Source organism: Monodon monoceros, unplaced genomic scaffold (genome assembly GCF_005190385.1).
Source record: "Monodon monoceros isolate NGI ecotype Baffin Bay Population unplaced genomic scaffold, NGI_Narwhal_1 Super_Scaffold_19, whole genome shotgun sequence".
Taxonomy (NCBI): Eukaryota; Metazoa; Chordata; class Mammalia; order Artiodactyla; family Monodontidae; genus Monodon; species Monodon monoceros.
The window spans coordinates 12,880,705-12,903,554 of record NW_021703775.1 but is presented as its reverse complement, the minus strand read 5'-3'; the positions used below and the strand labels follow the sequence as shown (position 1 = coordinate 12,903,554).

Sequence of the window (22,850 nt, the reverse complement as noted above, 5' to 3'; positions counted from 1 at the left end):
CTGGTTTTCTCTCGCGCAGGGCGCGGTGGTCACTGTGCAGGGTAAGGTCCAGGCGGCGGGTCGGGTCTCGCCCGCGGGTCTGGGAGAAGGGAAAGCCTCGGAGCACTAGGTGAGAGGTTACAGGGGCCGGGACCTCTCTGAGATTCCTTGGCCTATTCACCGATTTTGTTCTGCTCTTGGTTTTAGTTTATGTGGAAGGCTCAGCTCTGCACTGGCCCAGGAGGTGCTAGGAACCAGAGTCCGTTGGTCAAAAATTTTGAAAAATAGAAAAGAAAAAATAATCGCTCATAGTGCCAGTATGGAACTATAATCTCTCAACATTTTGGTGTATTTATTTTGTTTTTGTTTGTTTGTTGTTTTTTTTGGGGGGGTAAGCCTTTTTTGTTCGAATCCTATACTTATATATTAAAATTTTTTTTCCGTCATTGTCATCATATCTCCTCTTCAGGTTTCCAGGCTGCTTTTTACAATTCTTGTATCGTACACAGTTTTTTCTAACATATTCTTCATGAGTCTCACCTGATATCTGCGTAATATTCTGTTTATATTTTGACCAATTAGTCCCCAGTTAGTTGGACATTTAGGTTGTGTACTTTTTCATTATGATACAGTGGTTTCTAAATAGTATGTAATTTCAATTTTTGTGTTTTAATTATCCTAAGCGTTCTTTAAAAATGTTACAATTTTTAAAGTGGACAGATTTTTTCCCCCATTTGTTTTTAATTTTATTGTCCTGTGGTCTGAGAATGTGGCTTGTACTTACGCTTTTGGAATTTATTGAGCTTTTGATAGATGGTCAATTTTTAAAATAACTTTAGGCATAGTTTTGAATGGATGAATAAAAAATTCTATATATTAGATCAAGCTTAGTAAATATATATTATCCGTATTTGCTATGTTCTTTATTTTAGTCTACTTGATGGGTTAATTTTTGAAAGAACTGTAATTTTTCAAAATATGTTGGTGGATTTGCCATTTCCTTTTTATATTTCTAACAGATTCTGCTTTACATATTTATTTAAAAAAATTTTGTTCAAGTTTTATTGAGATATGATTGACGTGTAACATTGTATAAGTTTAAGGTGCACAACATGATGGTTTGATATACGTATACATTTCAAAATTATCACAATAAAGTTAACTAACACATTTATCCCTTCATATAGTTACATTTTTTTCTGTGTGTGTGAGTTGAGACCGTTTAAGATCTACAGTCTTAGCCACTCTCAAAAATGCAATATAGTATTGTTAGCTATAGTCACCATGCTGTACATTACTTCCCCAGAACTTACTCATCTTACAGCTGGAAATTTGTACCCTTTGATGGTTTTATCTCTATATTTTAAAGTAACATTATAAGGTGTAAAAACCACGTGGCTGTTGAGATGATAAACAAATACACTCATTGGCATATATCTTTTTATGCATTTTTGAATTATTTTCTTGACCTGGATTTTCAGAAGAAAATGGCCTTGAAAGCCAAATTGGCCTCTGAAGGATTTGACAAATGCACATTGTTGGTTTCCACATGGTCAGCAAAAGGTATAAAAAGAACACAAACAAACAAGACGGTAAGAAATGGGGATACTTTAAAAACTTTGATTTTTATTGAGGTTGACTTTTTTTTTTCTGTAGGTCTAATCAGTTGAATTTTCTTTTTTTGTGTGTGGATAGTCCATTCTCATCTTTCTGTGCCTCTGTTTTCTAACTTTTAATTTGTGGAGATTAATCTCTTCCAGCTCTTATATTCTAGGAATTATGTTTTTATTTATTCTACCACAAAACACCTTACTGAAAAAGAAAAAATCCATCCCTTCAAACCAGACACCTTGAATTCACCCTGACTGGCTCTCTCCCTGCTACCTGAGCAGATCTTTCAATGTAGCACACAAAGCAGGTAGGGGTCCTGTGGGACCTAAAGATTATACAGTTGGGGGGAGGGGTTTCTTTAGCTCTTTTTTTTTTTTGCGGTACGCGGACCTCTCACTGCTGTGGCCTCTCCCGTTGCGGAGCACAGGCTCCGGACGCGCAGGCTCAGCGGCCATGGCTCACGGGCCCAGACGCTCCGCGGCATGTGGGATCCTCCCGGACCGGGGCACGAGCCCGTGTCCCCTGCATCGGCAGGCGGACTCTCAACCACTGCGCTACCAGGGAAGCCCCCATCCCACAAATTTTGATAAGTTGTGTTTTCATTTTCATTTGGTTCAAAATATTCTTAAATTTCTACTGAGACTTATTCTTTGGCCCATGTGTTATTTAGAAGTATGTTGTTTAATCTCCAAATATTTGGGGATTGTCCAGATATCTTTCTGTTATCTGATTGCTAGTTTAATTTCATTGTGTTCTGAGAACATACTTTGTATGGTTTTTATTTTTTAAATATTGTTAAGATGTGAGTTATGGCCCAGAATCTGGTCTATTTTGGTGAATGTCCCATGTGAGCTTGGGAAGGATGTATATTTTGCTGTAGTTTGACGGAGTATTCTGTAAATGTCAATTAAATCAAGTTATTCGATAGTGCTGTTCAGGTCAATTAACTCATTACTATTTTCTGCCTGCTGGCTCTATCAATTACTTATAGAAGGGCACTGAAATATCCAACTATAATAGTGGATTTGTCTATTTCTCCTCGTAGCCTCAGTTTTTGTTTCATATATTTTGATGCTCTCTTGTTAGGTGCATCCACTTTAAGGATTGTTAAGCCTTGGAGAATTGATCCCTTTAACACTACGTAATGCCCCTTTTCAACCCTGGTAATTTTCTTTGTTCTGAAGTCTGTTCTGTCTGATTATTCCAGCTTTCTTTTGATTAGTGTTAGCATGATACAGCTTTCTCCATCCCTTTACGACTTACCTGAGTCTTTACATTTAAAGTAGGTTTCTTATAGACAACATAGGGTTGGGTCCTGGATTTTTATACTCTGACAATCTCTGGGCAGTAGTGGAGGGTGGAATGAGGGTGAAGTAAGTATGAACATTTATTTCTTGAAATAAAAAACTGAAGCAAACTGGAAAAATGTTAAAGTTTCTAAATCTGACAAGGGTCCCTGGGCATTTATGATATGGCTTTCAGTGCTTTTATTTGACATATTATGCAATTTATTTGTTTTTTAATTTTTTTACATCTTTATTGGAGTATAATTGCTTTACAATGGTGTGTTAGTTTCTGCTTTATAACAAAGTGAATCAGTTATACATATACATATGTTCCCATATCTCTTCCCTCTTGCGTCTCCCTCCCTCCCACCCTCCCTATCCCACCCCTCTAGGTGGTCACAAAGCACCGAGCTGATCTCCCTGTGCTATGCGGCTGCTTCCCACTAGCTATCTAGTTTACATTTGGTAGTGTATATATGTCCATGCCACTCTCTCACTTTGTCACAGCTTACCCTTCCCCCTCCCCATGTCCTCAAGTCCATTCTCTAGTAGGTCTGTGTCTTTATTCCCGTCTTACTCCTAGGTTCTTCATGACATTTTTTTCTTAGATTCCATATATATGTGTTAGCATACGGTATTTGTTTTTCTCTTTCTGACTTATACCCTGAGCAAACCATAATTCAAAAAGAGTCATGTACCAATATGTTCATTGCAGCTCTATTTACAATAGCCAGGACATGGAAGCAACCTAAGTGTCCATCAACAGATGAATGGATAAAGAAGATGTGGCACATATATACAATGGAATATTACTCAGCCATAGAAAGAAACGAAATTGAGTTATTTGTAGTGAGGTGGATGGACCTAGAGTCTGTCATACAGAGTGAAGTAAGTCAGAAAGAGAAAGACAAATGCCATATGCTAACACATATATATGGAACCTAAGACATATTATGCAATTTAAAGCAAAAATTCAAAAACTCTGTCCTCTTTTGAAGTTTTTTATAGAATAATTACATATAACAAGTACCTGCTGTGTCCCAGGCACAGTCTGAAGTACTGGGATTCGCAAGGTTAATGAAACATCTGTTTCCTGGCCTTAAGTCGGGGTGGGATTTAGGCCGTTCAAAAATAGCCAGGGAAATCATGTATCTGAGAAGGGGTTAATATCCAAAATATATAAACAACTCATACAACTCAATAGCAAAAAATCGAACAATCCTATTAAAAAATAGGCAGAGGAACTGAACAGACACTTTTCCAAAGAAGACATACAAATGGCCAATTGGTACCTGAAAAGGTGCTCAGCATTACTATTCATCAGGGAAATGCACATCTAAACCACGATGAGATACCACCTCACACCTGTCAGAATGGCTATTACCTAAAAGACAGGAGATAACAAATGTTGTGGAGGGTGTCTGGAGAAAAAGGAACCCTTGTGCACTGTTGGTGGGAATGTAAAGAATTAAAAATAGAATTAAAAATAGAGCTACCATATGATATGGCAATTCCACTCCTGAGTATTGCTCCAAAGGAATTGAAATCACTGTCTTGAAGAGAGATCGGCATCCCCATGTTCACTTCAGCATTATCGACAATAGTCGAGATATGGAAACAAGTTAAAAGTCCATAGATGAATGGATGGATAAAGAAAATGTGGTGTATATAAACAATGGAATATTGTTCAGCCACAGAGAACAAGGAAATCCTTGAGGGCATTAACTGAGTGCAATGAGTCAGACGGACAAAGATAAATGCTGTATGATCTCCCTTATATGTGGAATCTAAAAAAACTGAACACAGAGAAACAGAAAAGATGGGGGGGGGCAGGATTGGGTGATGGGGATCAAAAGGTATAAACGTCCAGTTATAAGATAAATGAGTTCCGGGTGTGTGATGTACAGCACGGTGACTGTAGTTGGCAACACTGCATTGTATATTTGAAAGTTGTTAAGAAAGTAGGTCTTAAAAGTCCTTATAATGCGAAAAAAAATTGTAACTATGTGAAATGAGGGACATTGACTAGTCTTAGTGTGGTAGACATTTCACAATATGTATATATCAAATCATTATATTGTACACTGTAAACTAATAAGGTATTTTGTCAATTATCTCTCAATAAAACTGGGGGAAAAATAACCAGGATCACTTGCCCAGGGTCACACAGCAGCCCAAGTCTGCCAGACGCCAGCCTCTGTCCTAACCACTGAGACATTCTGGCTGCCCCAAGAGCTCGGACCACCCCTCCTCCAGCCTCACCTCTTTACCTGAACCACGCTGTGTAGCTGGAGTTAGTTGATTTGAAAAGACCAACTTTATTCTCAAATAATCCAATAACTCAGACTTTTATCAGGTTACACAGGCTTCTCGCAAGTTTTTCTCCAAACTCACCTGCTTGCTGCCCCTGAAAGTCTTATGGAGCGGCTGGGCTATTTCTGGGATAAGTGGGGAGTGGGTAAGGCGTTGGAGCTAGGTGTTGCATCGTACTGCTCCAATTCATTAAATGCTGTGTGATTTCGATCATGCTGGGGAACCTCTCTGAGCCTCAGTCTCCTCACTAATATCTACTTTAAATAAGGCTGTTAGGAAAGTAAAGGAGAAAAGGAACGCACAGATGCCAGCATCGTGCTGGCGCCTGGGAGGCACTCAGCAGATGGGAGCTTTATTACTCTTCTTCATCTTGTGGTGAGGAAGCAGCTGGGGTCTAGTCCTTGCGCACTTGAACTGAGCCACACTGGGGGTCCTTCACGCCCCGGCCCACGCTGAGATGCAGGGTGAGTTGGGGTCACTGCCATAGGGCTTGGTAAACGAAAGCTGGAGGATTGTTTTTAAGCCAGTGTGGACCCCCAAGTGGAACATCTTCCTTCCCAGGGCAAACCCCTTCAGAACCCTTGGAAAATCCCAGTTTCACTTTTAGCAAGACCCTGCCGCAGCGGGGGAAAGCCCCCACTGTAACCAACCTTCTCCAAAGGCAATGTCCCCTTGTGGGGGGATGCACTCGTTCTATGCCCCTGGCTTCCTGCACCCTGCTCTTCACACTGCTAATGCCTTAGCTCCACCCCATCATGCCTTCTTTATCTTTTTGCCTTTTCCAGCTCTGCTTCTCTCTCATTTTGGACAGCTACTGCACTACTTTCAGGTTCTGGATTGTCTATCCGCCTGGATGAGGAGTCTCTGCCCAAAGACCTCGGTGAAGCCTCTCTTGCTGTCTCCTCAAGCAACTCAGTGTAACCCTGTACTTAGGTTACCGCTTCCAAATAATCCTGCCCTAATTTGCTTCCAGGCACAGAGTGGAGTAAACCAGGTACCCACCCTAGGGCTTTGAGTTCCTGCAGTGTTTCTAGCATAAGCTCTATGCTTTAGGTCTATAAACACAGCAGGAAGGTCTGTGTACTACAAGGAAAGCTGTTCCACTTGGGAAACACAGAGTTTTAAAATGTTGCATTTTTCTAAGTCACGATCCGTGAAAGAAGTAACTGATAAAATGGACTTCGTTAAAGTTAAAAACTTCAGCTCTGCTAAGACAATGTCAAGAGAGTGATAAGACAAGCCACAGACCGGAAGAACTATTTGCAAAAGATACATCTGATAAAGGACTGTTATCCAAATTATACAAAGTACTTTTAAAACTCAACAATAAGAAAACAAACAACCTGATTAAAATAAGGGCCACGAGCTTGACAGACACCTCATCAAAGAATATATGAAAATGGCAATTTGGCATAAGAAAAGATGCTCCACATCATACGTTATTAGGGAAACGCGAATTAAAACAACGAGTTACCACCACACACCTATTAGAATGACCAAAATCCAAAACACTGGCAACATCAAATGCTGGCAAGGACGTGCAGCAGCAGGAACCCTCACTCATTGCTGGTGGGAACGCAAAATGGTGCAGCCACTTCGGAAAACAGTTTCCCAGTTTCTTTCAAAACTAAACATACTCTTATCGTATGATCCAGCAGTCATACTCCTGGTATTTACCCAAAGGAGTTGAAGACTCACGTCCACACAAAAAACTGCACAGAGATGTTTATAGCAGCTTTATTCACAATTGCCAAACTGGAAGCAACCAAGATGTCCTCCGGTAGGTGAATGGATAAATAAAGTGTGGTACATCCACACAAGGGAATATATTGAGTGCTAAAAAGAAATGAGCTATCAAGCCATGGAAAGACGTGGAGGAAACTTAAATGCATATTACTAAGTGAAAGAAGCCAATGTGAGAAGATTCCATCTATATGACATCTGGAAAAGGCAGAGCTATAGACACAGCAGAAAGACTAGTGGTTGGCAGGGGTTAAGGGGAGGGAGAGATGGACAGGTGGAGCACAGAGGATTTGTAGGGCAGTGAAACTACTCTGCATGATGCTATAATGATGGATACATGCCATTATACATTTGTCCAAATCTATAGAATGTACAACACCAAGAGTGAACCTTAATGTAAACTATGGACTTTGGATGATAATTATGTGTTCATCAATTGTAACAAATGTACCACTCTGATGGGGGATGTGGATAAGGGGAGAGGATATACATATCTGGGAGCAGGGAGTATATGGGAAGTCCCTGTACGTTTTCAATTTTGCCGTGAACCTAAAATTGCTCTAAAAATACAACGTCTTTGAAAAAATGTGGCAATCTCCTAATACAGAATCATACCAACACTGAAAAAGTATTTCCCACCTATAACCCAGCAGGGCGATAAAAAAGTGATAGCTTTTTTATTGTGGGTGAAAGTGGTGTAGAACTGGTACTTGCTGATGGCCTGGAAAGCAATTTGAAACCAAGTATTAAAAGCTACAAAAATATTTGTACCCGTATGTTCTGGAAAATTTCTCCAGTGGATATAATCTTAGACTTGTCACAGTAGGGTATGAACAGAGATGTTAAAGGTTGAAAGCAATTGAAATGTTCAGAAATAAAGGGTCGTTTAAGTAAACTATGATAATCCACTCAATACAATTTTAAACGTTAAAATCATGAATTGATGGGAATTCCCTGGCGGCGCAGTGGGTAAGACTCCACGCTCCCAATGCAGGGGGCCCGGGTTCGAGCCCTGGTCAGGGAACTAGATCCCACATGCATGCCGCATGCCGTGCAACCAAGCAGCCCACCTGCTGCATAAGAGCCGGTTCAACCAAATAAATAAATCTTTAAAAAAATTATGAATTGTTGTAATTATGAAAACTGTGTAAGAACAAGAAAAATGCTTATAGTATACTTAATAAAAATATACACTCAGCATAATTACAACTAAAAACGTTTTTAAAACATTAGGTGAAAATACATCAAGATGCTTTTTCCTCACTCTTTTTTCTAGTTTCTAAGTTTCTGCGATGTATATTACCACGATTATATTACTTTTACAAATGGAAGACTTAAAAATAACTCACTTCCCTTCCCGGGGAGTAGTGCTTACTGCAGAGCCGCACTCTGCCCGGAAACAGCCTTCAGAACGCGGCTTCTGTCTTTCTGGGGCTGAATCAAGTAGTGTGTGTGTGTGTGTGAGTGTGTGTGTGTGTGTGTGTGTGTGTGTGTGTTGCTTTCTGTTCCATATTGTCTGTGTTGTGTATTCCTATGTCGTCTCATAATTTTCCAGTTTAGCATGTTTATGTCTTTCCCACAACTATTAAAATTTTCAAAAACTGTGGCAAAATGTATATAACATAAAATTTGCCGTTTGAATCATTCAGTGTACAGTTCAGTGGCATTAGGTACGTTCACATTGCAATATCAGTGGCATCCATCTCCAGAACTTTCTCACATTCCCATCAAAAACGAACTTTCTCACATTCCCATCAAAAACGAACTCCCCCCCCCCACCAACATTCTACGTTCTGTCTCCATGCATGTGACTACTCTAGGAACCTCATCTATGTGGAATCATATAATATTTATCTTTTCCACCATCATTTATAAAGCTCTCTAACGATAAGGACCAAGCCTCCGATTTATTTTCATTTTAAACGTAATGTGTATTTGCTCATTTATGTCAATATTACAGTGCTAAAAAAAAAAAAAATATTACAGTGCTAGGCAGAGGGTTCAGCAACGCTCAAGAAACGCACGTGGTCAGTCTCCGGGGCTGACAGTGCAGTGGCGCAGAGAGAACAAGGGAAAACAGAGAAAGAAGGACACAGCATGAGAAGTACGCTGAGTGTGGTGACGGAGAACCGCAGGGGGCTTTCTGGAAAACCTAAGTGTTGTCGGATGAGTGGAGGAGGGGTCCTGGAGGGAGGTGAGGAGGAGCCCTGGGGGGTCCAGGCAGAGGGAGGGGAACACAGAGTATGAGGATGAAGGGGTCTTTGCGCAGGGTGAGTGTGTGTGTGTGTGTGTGTGAGCGCACGCGCAGGCAGGAGAACTGAGGGAGATGGCAGGCCCGGGGGCTGGGGGGTGCAGGAGTGTATTTTAGGTGTGGTGGAAGGTGTGGAAGACCTGCTTCTCTCGCCCGGTTGAGAGGAAGAAGTGCCCCGGGCTTGGCCAAGTGCACAGCCAAGAGCAGGAACAAACGCCAGTATCTCGTGCGGGCTGCTGACTCTACCACACTCTGTGCCCGCACGACCTCCCGGGCCAGGTGCCAGGGAGCCCTGTTTCCCAGACACCAAGGCCGAGACACAGGTCAGTGCAGCCTCTCACCCAGCACTGCCCAAGCCCGGAACCGCCACTTTGCTCTGCATCTTGGTTTACGGCTGGGCGGCTGTGGGTACAGTGCCTGCGGTACGGCAGGCAGGCGATTGTTATCTCTAAATTTGTAGGAGTGAAAACAGGCGGAGGGACCAGAAGCTGCCGCCCAAGGTCGAAGAGCAAGTGAGTGAAGACTGAATAAGTGATTGCATGAAAGAGCGAATGAAAAGAGAAAAAAAAAGAGTCCTATGCCCCAGCATCCTCTCCCTCATTCCCTCCCAGGGTCCTGGGGGAGGGAGGTTTCATCACTCCACTGGGCCTGGGGAAGACAGAGGGAGGCCTGTGGGGGGAGGAGGGGAGAGGAAGGGGGAGCAGGGCCCACCACAGAAGATGAAAAGAAGATTCTAGACTCTTCAGAGCACACTTGGGTGTGCTTTCTTCTGCTTCTTTCCTAAAGCCTCGTCTAGACCCTACTTACTGTAAATGCAACGTTATGTCCTGTTTTTCCTTTCTTATTTGCATAAACATTCTCTGAGTCTCTTACAAAATATTTGACATTGTTGAGCGTTGAATAACTGTCTGCCAAGTAAATGGACCACAATTTATGAAAATTTCCTCTTACTGTCAATCATTTACATTGTTTCGATAATTTCTAAAGTCCGCAAACAATGATGTTAAATAATTCGAAAAACACCAAGAGTAACCTTTCCTGAGACTGATCTCCAGACTGGGTTTCAAAGGTCTGAGCAGTTTCTTTGGGCCCTGTCGGTTTCGACCTTCCAAGGTACCTAAGGTGTCTGTGGGTCTTCCACAGAGGTCAGAACCGAGACACTGCATCTGTGCTTGTAAGTGAACTTGTTCCCCAGCCCAAACAGCTGCTGGAGGGGGGCCGCCCTATATAACGTCCCCACATAAAAGCGGCAGGTGTGCGGGTGGGACCCAGGGTGGCAGCAGCTCTGCCTGACTCCCCTTGCTCATGGGGGTCAATTGCCTGCCTCAGGTGTCCCCCCAACCCCTCCTTGGGCCATTCCCTTCAACTTCCCTTGGGAATGAGTCCAGAGTACAGGAATTCTTGCACGTTTTAATCTGACCTCATCTGAAGGGCAGCCTCAGAGTCCCCAACTGTTGCAGCAGACCCCAGGCACGCAAAGACAGAGGCCTGTGGCTGGCTTGCGGTTGCTGTGATCAGCTGTGATCATGCTGAAGTCCAAACGGCAGCCCTGGCAGGCACCACGCGGCACTTTGTGCTAGTGGATGGTGTCCTGAGGCCCTGGGGGAGACCCTGCCCTGGGAGCCTGGGCTCCCGCCAGCTCAGCCTCCGACTGGCTGATGCCCATGGGCCAGACACCTCTGGCAAGAAACCAACAGAACATACAAGGGAGAAGAAAACTGCTGAGACCCGTTCTTGGTGCCACCTCCAAGTCTGAGTACTCAGCAGACCATCACCAAGGCGTGGGAGCTTTCCAGAAAGGACCACCTCCTTCCTGGTTGGCTTATCTCCTGCCCATCCACCGTCACCCTTTACCGCCCTTACCTGACTGTATCAAGCCCAGTGACTCAGCAGGTGTCTGTCAGCCACCCCCAAAGATGCACTGAGGAGTGCATCCGTGACCCTGTCCTCAGGGAGGGGACACCATTTGGTCATGAAGGGGAGCACGTACCTGAGTGTGTGGACATCGCCGGCTGGAGCTCTTGGAGGAGAACATTCAAGACAGTGCCCCCAAACTCTGATAAATCTGTAGACCCAGCAGACTGAGGCACCCGTGTTTTTAGGTGGTTTTTTAGGAAGTCTCATTTTTCTTGTATTGATATGCCCTTGAAACCCTGGGAGGAAGTGTGGTCTTGTGGGGAGCATTTGCTGTCGGAGGAGTCCATCTGGGCCAGGGGAGTGAAGGTCACACTGTCCCCTGCTTAACCAGCGACACCACCTGGCGGGGTGGCAGGGTGAGGGAGGTATAAAGCCAGTGCGCTCCTCCCAATAAACAAAACAAACAGCAGCCCTAAAGTGGTGACTTTCTCGCAAACAATGGAATATTCAGAGAATCTGTGATGTGTGGGTTTGTAAATGAAGAGGAAACAGGAACCACTGCTCAATTCATAGTGATACCATTGAAAGTTGCAGTGGTTCTGGGCAAGGGGAACACCAACAGATGTGCTGGGAAAGCAGATGAACCCAGGAAGGGTGGCGGTACATCTGGGGGCATCGCCTGAGCCCTGTCACATGGAAGGAACCCCAACTCCCCCTCTTAACCTTCTCTGTATGGGTACCTTACTGTGTCACTGCTGGGTGTGAAGAGTGACAATTAAAAATAGCCACTTTCTGAAAAACAGGAGAGCTGGTTCAAGATTATTCCTGAAATATACTGTCACTTGCATTGTAGTCGGCTTCCTTGAGTGGGCTAGAAAGGGATGAAGTGACAGCTGGCACACTGGGCATCAGCCATGGAGATGGTCACTCGCGGATCTCACTGTAAATTTTATGGCAGCAAAAAGGTCAACTTGGTGCATTAGTGATTCAGAACTGCCGTCAAGTATCAGTCATTGAGTAGACGTGCTTTTGAGCGGTTCTTGGAAGTTTGCAGGGACTTCCTTTGAGAAAAACATTTTCGAGTGGAATTAGTTAACTGCGAACTGGGTTGCCCAGAGAATGTGAGTTCCATGTCACAGGAGGTATTTAAATGCGGGGATGAGGGTCGAGCTCTTGGCAAGGTTGTAGTAAAGGGTGTTGAAGTCTTATTTTGGAAGCTGAATTAGATAGGCTTTAAGTTCCTTTCCCAACATATAGCTCTATAACTCTAAAGGATAGGATTTTACCAATTGCAAAGATTTTCGAATTTTAGTTGCAGTTTGCTCCAGCCACAGGAAGAGTAGGGAAAGATCCCACGGGATGCCTTATATGCAGGGATCATGAACTGTGGGGTTTTGTATGGTGAGAAGACCAGGTAAGCTTGTGCAGGACCCCAGATTAAACTGGTCTTGCTTCAATCCTCACGGGTTGGGGTGGGAAGAGGACATCTCACTAGATATCACTGGGTGGTGGTATTCCTGTCTCTGCCTTTTGCTTTCCAACCCCGGGGACTTGTTGGATCTTGGGCTTAGCATCCTGCTTATAAAATAGCAAGAATGCATATGTGCATGAGGGGTTAGTTGAGACAGCGCAGGTAAAACAGGACGGTACCAAGCACATAACAAGTGCCTAATAAGTGGAGATGGTGGCTGGCCATTGAGGTCGAATCGAATGTCAGTAAACAGTGCGTGAAAGTGTGGGTCATCTGGTTACTTTAAACTTCCAGTGAGATTGGAGGCAGGCTACCCTTCTCTGAAAACAAGTAGAAATGTGTGTGCGTGTGTGGTCAGACCCACGGACAACTTTAAAAAATAGATGTATAAAGTAGAAATTTTAGATTTCTTTTTATTGTTTGTGATGTGATGATGATTTTTTTCCTCTCAGAGGAGATTTTGCAGCTGCAGGGAATGCTGTTGTGGAGCTCAGTTTGGAGGGTAAGATGCCTTTCTGACAGCCATGGACTCAGAGATGTGAAATCCTCAGGGTGGCTAGAGAGGGTGGATCTGTGATGTTCAGAGCCAACGTGTGAGTGTGAAGTTCTGTATGTTTAAAATAGTTATGTTTTAAATAGTTACAGCCTGAAAAACATTATTTTCAAAGTCATGTGTCTTTTTAGAGAAAATTTAGGATATAGCAAAGCAAAGAGAAGAGGAAAAGAAAACATTCATACAATTCTACCCCACAGATATAACCGGCAACCTCTGTTAGGTCACCTTCCAGATTCTCTCTTTTAAAAGTGGAGCCGGGATTTCCCTGGTGGTTCAGTGGTTAAGAATCCACCTGCCAATGCAGGGGACACGGGTTTAAGCCCTGGTCCGGGAAGATCCCACATGCCGCGGAGCAGCTAAGCCCGTGCGCCACAACTACTGAGGCTGCACGCCACTACTACTGAAGCCCGTGCGCCTAGAGCCCGTGCTCCGCAACAAGAGAAGCCACCGCAATGAGAAGCCCGCGCACCGAAACGAAGAGTAGACCCCACTCGCAGCAGCTAGAGAAAGCCCGCGCACAGCAACAAAGACTCAGCACAGCCAAAAATAAAATAAATAAGTTAAAAAAAAATACGCTGTGGGATGTTATGTGGCAGCCTGGATGGGAGGGGAGTTTGGGGGAGAATGCATACATGTATATGTATGGCTGAGTCCCCTTGCTGTGCACCTGAAACTATCCGACATTGTTAATCGGCTATACTCCAATATAAAATAAAGAGTTAAAAAAATAAATAAATAAAACTACATTGTGGGGACTTCCCTGGCGGTCCAGTGGTTAAGACTTCGCCTTCCAATGCAGGGGGTACAGGTTTGATCCCTGGTCGGGGAGCTAAGATCCCACATGCCTCACGGCCAAAAAACCAAAACATAGAACAGAAGCGATATTGTAACAAATTCAATAAAGACTTTAAAAGTGGTCCACATCAAAAAAAAAATCTTAAAAAAAATACATTGTGTACATAGAAAACAAATTCATGGTTACCGAAGGGAAAAGGGAAGAGAGGGATAAATTTGGAATTTGGGATTAACAGATACAGACTACTATGTATAAAATAGATAACAAGGACCTACTACTGTATAGCACAGGGAACTATATGCAATGTCTTATAATAACCTATAATGGCAAAGAATCTGAAAAATAATATATATATGTATAACTGAATCACTTTGCTGTACACCTGAAACATTGTAAATCAACTATACTTCAATAAAAAATAAAAATCAAAAAAACAACAAATATATTGTGAATATCTTTCCAGTTATTAAGCATTCTTGCACAGCATCATTTTAGGGGCTCTCTTTACATTGTATTGTTGTATTTTTTTATTTCACTGGTGGATACTTAGGTTTTTAGCATGTTTTCAGTACGCTCGCATGTCTTTGCTGTTAATAATCCCTATGTGTAACCATAAGGACCTTTTCATGATAAATTCCCAGAAGTGGAATTGCTGGGTCAAAAAATATACACAACTTTATGGCTCTTGGTACATGTTACCAAATTGCCCTTCACGGTAGTGGCACCAGTCTGTACTCTGAGCCACGGAATACTAATGGGCTCATTTTTCAGCACTCTTATCTACCTGGAGTATTATTTTCTGGTGTAATCTGGTAAAATGCATTTTAAAAATGGATTCCTTTTTTGTTTATTTTTTGTTTGAACAACTCCAATCTGTATTAGAAACAAGTTTGTCTTTCATTTTTATTACAGTTTATTATTCATTAAAATACTGATCTTCTGGTTTCTGTCCTTCAGTATATATTTTTAAAACATTCACTTATTGAAACCACTTGGAATTTCTTTTGGTGCAAGATGTGAAAGGCTAAAACTTGCTTTTTCCCTAATAGTTACTAATTGTCCCAGCACCCTTTATTATAGAATCCAGTCTCTCGCCGTGTATGTGAATGCCGCTTGTAGCATATAATCCATATATTCTACTGAGATCTGTTCTTGAATCACTGGGATCAGTAATTGTAAACTGACCAGTATGTGTCTAGTAGCTGATAATCCCTTTGGGAGGGAGAGACTCTTACCTCTGAGAAAGAAAACCTTTCTGATTCTCAAAAGATGACTTAGTCACACATTCTTCCATCTCTGCAATTTTTTCCTCTGTTGGGACGTAAGGATGGGAAAAACAGGCCTTCACGGTGAGGAAGAAGGAATCCAGAATTCAGAATGTGGCCGACCAGTGACAAAAGCTCGTGTGAAAACTTAAGATCCCCCAGTCTCAGAGGGTAGGGGTGCTCACAGAAGAGGCTGAAGACCAGCCTCAGGGATTCTGACACTTTGAGAAGTCAGCCTGACTCTGAGATCCTGATAAGAAATTAAAAACTAAGAGTTTGGGGAGATGGGAGAAGTTTTGTTCTCAAGCTTTTAGAAAAAAATAAAATTTTTAAAGGATCAAAGAACAACCTCTCAGTAAGTCAATAACTTCCTTGTACCTATATGCTCAAGATACATCTTTTTAAATGCAGGAACTATAATATGTTCAGCTACTGCAATAACAAATTCTACTTCTGTGGAAAAAAGTACAGATGAGTGGAAATTGTGCTCTCTCATCTCACTGTGCTTCTGAGCGACCTGAGTGTTCATACCACGAACCCACAGCCGGAGCAGTACAGACTTTGGGGGGAGGTGAATTGTAATTTTAGATAAATTTAGAGGAGAAAATAAATTATCTGGAGTGATTGGAAAACTAAAACTGGAAAGTAAGAGGTGATATCATATCAGGTTGAAGGATATAGAAACATCAAGTTTTACGTGCACCAGATGAGCCAGCTTAGAGATGCTGAAGGCCAGTGGGTGCTGGGTCGCTCTGACGCTGCCTCGGCTCCGTCCCATTGCTGGTTTGTCCTTACTGCTCCCTTTGTGCATAAAGCTTTGTAAGCTGCCCCAAATCCTTTCTGGAATTGGACAGTGCCAGAATAAATAAAAATATCTATCCTTAAGTGCTTTCTGATGTGTTGTGAAATTGAATTTTAACTGTCAAGTTAATAAAAATGAAAGGATTACTTTTGTTTTAATCTCTCATTACTTAAAAGACACTAGTTCCTTTTTCAGTTGTTTAGCACAGTGCCTCACGCTGGTAGTCAGTTAGGTGTCCTTCTACAGCGGCGTATATTGGTAGCTCCTCATGCAGTCATATACGCTCAGTTGTATATATGTATATGTATATATGCATATATGTATATGTATGTATATATGTGTATATGTATATGTATGTATATATGTAGAGGGTTTTCTGTAACTGATTATTTGCTTTACAGAATAGGATCATATTTTAAATACATTCCGTTTTTGTTCTCTGAGGATCCCTGGCAATCTTGCCAAATCATTTTTTTAAGCCATTCCTTTGATGGCTGCATGATATTTTAAGGTGTGGATAGATCACAATTTAATTAGTGATTCCCTACTCATTAACTTGGGGTTGTTTCCAGTGTTTATTTTACCCAAATAAAGGAAATTGAAATAATCATCAATTATTTGTATATTTATTTATTGTATAGTTATTGATATAAATAAATATATAATATTTCTATTATATATTTGTATATTTATTCTTAGGTAGCAGTATATTTATTTTGTATATTTATTCTTAGGTAGCAGTGCTTTTACTTTATAGGGGACATATTTCCAGGAGTGCTGAGTTAGAGTGTGTGATTTATATTAGACGCTACTAGATACTGCCAAACTGTTTTCGAGGCGTTGGCAGTGTCTCACGATACCATCGGCAACCCTCGTGGGGCTGTCCACATTCTCTCCAGCAGTGAGTGGTATCCTGCTTTTACATTTTCACCCAGTGACCATTTGTATGCAAACGACGGGTTTCCATTTTCTGGAAAATGTCTTCTTAACCTTGACGAGTCGAAACTCATTCTATGAAGATGAAATTTTTCTGTAGAGGTTATGGCGGGAGATTGAGAACATGTGAGTCAACCTTCTTCTCATAAGCGCACAGATACACACAGAGGCCTTAATTTAGTTTGGATACTAAAAGCAGGGCAGGGAAGCCGTTGGGGAGATTTTGTTCTGTTCAGCAGAGTCTGAACAGGCTCAAGTATGGGACAGCTGTCCATTGAAAGGCCTCGTCTATCAAATCAGGCCTAGTTCACAAGGCAAACATCCTCTATGCCCCTCACACACAGCGGCACACTCACTTGGATATTACCTAGATAAAACCTCAGTAGCATCATTCCCTCTTCCACGGATCAGCTCCTTATGCACTGGCTGATAGAGGAAGATGCAAAAGCCCTTGGAGGTGCAAAGCCCTTGGAGGAAAGACTGGGTGCAGTCTGAGCCCCAGAGTGCTTTTCTTTGCACCTCCTTCAGCCCCCCACACGGCTGGGTGGGCCACCATAGACGGGGTTCTGGGTTTCTGGGGAGGTGGGCTTTGAGCGGGGTCCAGAGTAGGTCTTCCACAAACGCCTGCTCCTCTTGTAGAAGTCACCTTTCTTCCCATCCCCAAATCTCTCTGGGTCCCCCAAGCTTGGCTGAGGCCCAGAGTGTGGTGAACGGGGAGAGACAGGAGTCACATCCTCCCTTTGGCCCCGCCTGGCCCTCCCCGGACAGCAGGTCTAGCCAAGCCGTCAGCTTTCGGCCCACAGGATGCTGAGGGGATGCAGGGGGTGAAGGAGGGTCTTCCGCTTCCCGCCAACACTTCAAATCTTCCCCTCTTCACGTTGCCCGCACCCAACCACAGAGACCTCCACAAATCTGCTGCGAGAGGCTGCAAACCCTTCTGTCAGCGGGAACACAGCTTTTCTGTGAGGAAGCAATTCATGCCTTTGCCTGTGTTCCCATCAGCTGGGTATTTACCTGGTGGCTTGTTTACCATCTGTCCAGGCCTGGTTCTAGGGTGGGGCGAGTGAGGTCTCCCAAGGGCACTCACTCTGGGCGTCACCCAGGTGCCAGCCCTGTGTCCGTGTCCCCGAAGATGATGTAAGCCCAGGATCTGTGCCAAGGATACATTAGGTGCTCAATTAGCATCTAATACATTGAGCTTGTGTTCTCCAGGGGGTATGTCGACTGTACTTGGCAGAGTAAACATTCAGAAAGTGGAGAAGTTGAGTCCTCACCGCCTTGGGATGCCCAGCAAGGTTAGGTGGGGTGTCCAGGAGGAGAGGTGCTGACGGGGCGGAGAGGGAGGGCGGTGCTCCCGGCCCACTGCCATTGGAGCAGCCTACCTGTGGGCACACGAGGCCTCCTAGGCGAGCCTTCTCTCTTGTTTGTTTGTTTGTTTTTTAACATCTTTATTGGAGTATAATTGCTTTACAATGGTGTGTTAGTTTCTGCTTTATAACAAAGTGAATCAGTTATACATATACATATGTTCCCATATCTCTTCCCTCTTGCATCTCCCTCCCTCCCACCCTCCCTATCCCACCCCTCTAGGTGGTCACAAAGCACCGAGCTGATCTCCCTGTGTTATGTGGCTGCTTCCCACTAGCTATCTATTTTACGTTTGGTAGTGTATGTATGTCCACGCCACTCTCTCACTTTGTCACAGCTTACCCTTCCCCCTCCCCGTGTTCTCAAGTCCATTCTCTAGTAGGTCTGTGTCTTTATTCCTGTCTTACCCCTAGGTTCTTCACGACATTTTTCTTTTCTTAGATTCCATATATATGTGTTAGCATACGGTATTTGTTTTTCTCTTTCTGACTTATACCCTGAGCAAACCATAATTCAAAAAGAGTCATGTACCAATATGTTCATTGCAGCTCTATGTACAATAGCCAGGACATGGAAGCAACCTACGTGTCCATCAACAGATGAATGGATAAAGAAGATGTGGCACATGTATACAATGGAATATTACTCAGCCATAAAAAGAAATGAAATTGAGTCATTTGTAGTGAGGTGGATGGACCTAGAGTCTGTCATACAGAGTGAAGTAAGTCGCTTGTTTGTTTATTCACGTAGACTCTGGCCTCAGGGCTTGGGAATGCTGACCACTTGTGCAGGTGGCAGGATGGGGCCAGAGGGCTCCCACAGGTCTTGGTCCTCTCACTCCAGGAAATGAGGGAATGGCTAGAAAGAAGGGAACTGCAGCCTAGAAGCCTCTTTGGTGGCAGATGTGAGTCTGGAGGGCTGTGCTCTGTCGCCCTGTCCACCTTCATGCCAGCACAGGGTGGGCTGGGCACACAGATGTTGCCCAAGTTAATATATTTGAAGTGGCAGCAAGCAGCCTAAGGAAGAGGGCCACTAACTGCAGGGAGAGGCACAGGTAATTAGTTCACATAAATGAGGGGCAGGATGGGAGATGGCCTGCAATCAATAATATATGAACCTAGAGACCGTCATACAGAGTGAAGTAAGTCAGAAAGAGAAAAACAAATAGCGTATATGAACGCATATATGTGGAATCTAGAAAAATGGTAAAGATGAACTTATTTGCAAAGCAGAAATAGAGACACAGATGTAGAGAATAAACATATGGCTACCAAGGGGTAAGGGGGGTGGTGGGATGAACTGGGAGATTGGGATTGATTTATATACACTATTGATACGATGTATAAAATAGCCAACTAATGAGAACCTACTGTGGAGCACAGGGAACTCTACTCAGTGCTCTGTGGTGATCTAAATGGGAAGGAAATCCAAAAAAGAGGGAATATATGTATACGTATAGCTGATTCACTTTGCTGTACAGCAGAAACTAACACAACATTGTAAAGCAACTCTACTCCAATAAAAATTAATTAAAAAATAATATATGAACAGAGAGGTAGGCAGTTTCCATTCAAATTTAGAAGCAGAAGTTAAGCTCTAACGATGAGGACTTGCATGTAAAATGCTGTCAATTAATGGAAAAAAACACGACCCCGGAGAACCAATGATACTGTGCAGGAACAGGCGTGCCTTTTTCAGCACTTCTGCTTTCGGCTTGATAAGAATCACACGTGTCTGGCTTCCCTGGTGGCGCAGTGGCTGAGAGTCCGCCTGCCGATGCAGGGGACACGGGTTCGTGCCCCGGTCCGGGAAGATCCCACGTGCCGTGGAGCGGCTGGGCCCGTGAGCCATGGCCGCTGAGCCTGCGTGTCCGGAGCCTGTGCTCTGCAACGGGAGAGGCCACAACAGTGAGAGGCCCGCGTACCGCAAAAAAAAAGAAAAAAGAAAAAAAAGAAAAAAAGAATCACACGTGTCTCGCATATTTCTGTGAATCTCAAACTGATCCAGTGCTGGGGACTGTGGTTTCCTTCCGTTGGAGTTGATGCACTGAGCTTTGTAGCAGGAGGACACCAGGAGCCAGTGACTCACAGCCACTGAGGAGTGTCAGTGACGCATCTGAGGAGGTTTCCCAAGAAGTGACAGAGAAAATCTCTTTTGTCCTCCACACCTGGAAAGGCCTCTGAAGACAGGGCTCTTTCTCTCTTTCCCTTTGACTGGGTGGTAGATTCGGATCAGCTTTGTAGCCCACACGGGGCCGGGGATGACTTTCTGAAAACAAGTTGCTCACTTCCCACAGGTAGAGAGTGAGCGGCTGGGGTGAGGGGGTGGGGCTGAGTAAGGATGAAAAGGAGGGGGATGTGGGAGCCCCCTTCTTCCTTTGAACTTGGCCCCGCTGGGGCTGGGCGGGCACCACACCTGCAAGCTGGGGCCCAGAATCCTCCACCCTTGCTTCCCACTAAGAGGAAGGGAGGGGAGGAAACAAGCACTGCCCCAGACCCTCCTATCTGTGGTCATTCAAGGCCAGCAGCAAGACCAAGGAGGAGATACTGCTGGAACCCCCATTTCAAAGGAAAGAACAGGCTCACAGAAGTCAAGTAGCTCCCCCAATGTTGTACAGCTGGTAGAGTTAGGTCCTGTTGTCCAGCCATATCAGCGTGCATCACAGTGCTTTCTGTTGTACAAATTTTTAAAAATCATGATTTATGAACAAATCCCTCACTGATGGATATTTAAACTGATTCCAATTTTTTAAGATTACAATCACCAGAACCTCTTTTAAAAGAAGTTGTTTCTTTTTTCCAAACCTCCGTTTTTTTCCCCAGTTATAAAAATAATAGATGATTATTGTAAAAATTCACAGACCACGGAAATGTACCATGCAGAAATGGAAATTCCCCAGAGGAAACGCCATCAACAGTTTGGAGCATATCCTTCCAGACCTTTTTCTATTCATATAGGAAGAAATATGTCCAGAGGTCTTGATTAGAGAAAAAAATTAAGCAATAAGATTCAATATTCTATGTTATATATCGTATATTATATAAGATTTCAATTTTCTGTTTAAAAAGTACACGCAGGAAAAATCTGGAAGAACAAGAAACTTTCAAATACCAATTTTACACATTTCTGAAATGTTCTGTACTTGGAGTTTTAAAATATCTCTTTATAGAAGTATAATGTATATCTATTTCCATAGCTATATATGAAAGTTGACATCTCATGACTGTACAGCTCTATTGACTTTTCACAAATTGAACACACCCCTATGACCAGCTCCCACATGGAGAAACAGGACATGCCCACCCCAAACCTCCTACTTCCTTCTCATGACCATCCCTGCACCAAGGGTACCCATATCCTGACTTCTAACTTATATATATTTGCCTGTTTTTATCTGTGCTTGAATTTTAACAGCGACAACGTATTACATTGAAAATGAGAATAATCAATACAGATGTTATAATAGATGCAGATGTAGCGGTCATCATTTGATGCCAGTGTATAGGCTTCTAGCTCATTCCTTCACAGCTGCGTGGAGTCCCTTGCGTCACAATTGATCTAACTGGCTCCTTTTGAGGGACATTTGGATTGGTTCCAATTTTTGGCTAATAAGCAACACTGCAAGGAACAATTTGATGCATATTTCTTTGCACACATCACTTTGAGATGTGTTTCTTTAAGATACGTGCCGAAGAGTGAAATTGCTAGTCAAAAGATAGCTAAATGAAGAAAAAATTTTTTGATATTTTGCCATAATGGCCCTCCAGAAAGTAGCAAATGCTCAGTTCCTCCTTCAAAACAAAAGTCAGGTGCTGAGTGCAGACCTCCTCACCGCAGCCCCTGCCGCTGGCAGCCAAACCAGTGCCAGCTCCCCGGGCAGACGGAGCCCAGGCTGCCCCAGCAGGTGCCTGTTGCACAGAAAACAGAAAGGCCCCCCCCCCCCGTCCTGAACCCCAAACCTCACCCCATGCAAACGCACAAACAACTAAACACAATCACAAAGACAGCAGCAGGGAGATGCAGCGAAATAGCAGAGCCCATAGTGGGCTGGGGGGCCTTGAGATCTGTTCTTACTTCCTCTGCGGACAGGGTGTGAGCCTTCAGGGAGGGTAGGCTGCATGTCTGGGCCTTAGTCTATTATTAAACAGGGCGTCTCGGAGCAAAGTGAACCCCGGAAGAGTCTGGTCAGCCTTGGGAGGCAGCCTGTTCTGTTGTCCTTACAGCTGACGGGCAGTAAGAGTCAGTTTCTCTTGATCACCTCCTGCATCTACGCCCTTCTAACTCCCACCCACCACTGCTATAGTCCTGCTGCGCCCCTGACTCCACAGAGAGCCTCTCAGATGCTGGGAGACGGTCACATTGGCCCTTCGTCACATTCTGTGGCTGCCACCAGAGGCCTCTGAAGACGGCCTGGTTTGCCATTGCCCTTCTTAAATCCCACCTCCCAGCCCTCGGCTGGCCAGGGAAAGCAGGTGGGACTCTCTCCTTCTTTGACCTGGGCCATGTGCTTCTGTTAATGCAGCCAAAGTTTGGATTCTTCTTTGGCTCGATAGCTCTTAAGTTGCTCAAGCCCAGGCTGGGGAACTAAGATAAGATCCACAGGCTTTTACAACTCC

The 22,850-nt window shown here is 43.6% G+C and overlaps 1 protein-coding gene across 1 annotated transcript in view; it reads right to left on the bottom strand.

Moving 5' to 3' along the window:
• CD8A (CD8a molecule) overlaps window positions 1-11,269 on the bottom strand; it is a 33,416-nt gene extending 22,147 nt beyond the window's left edge. The window contains exon 1 of the mRNA XM_029232447.1: window positions 11,174-11,269. The gene's annotated coding sequence lies outside the window, so the exon portion shown is untranslated. The remainder of the gene's footprint in view (window positions 1-11,173) is intronic.
• Window positions 11,270-22,850: the final 11,581 nt, after the last annotated feature.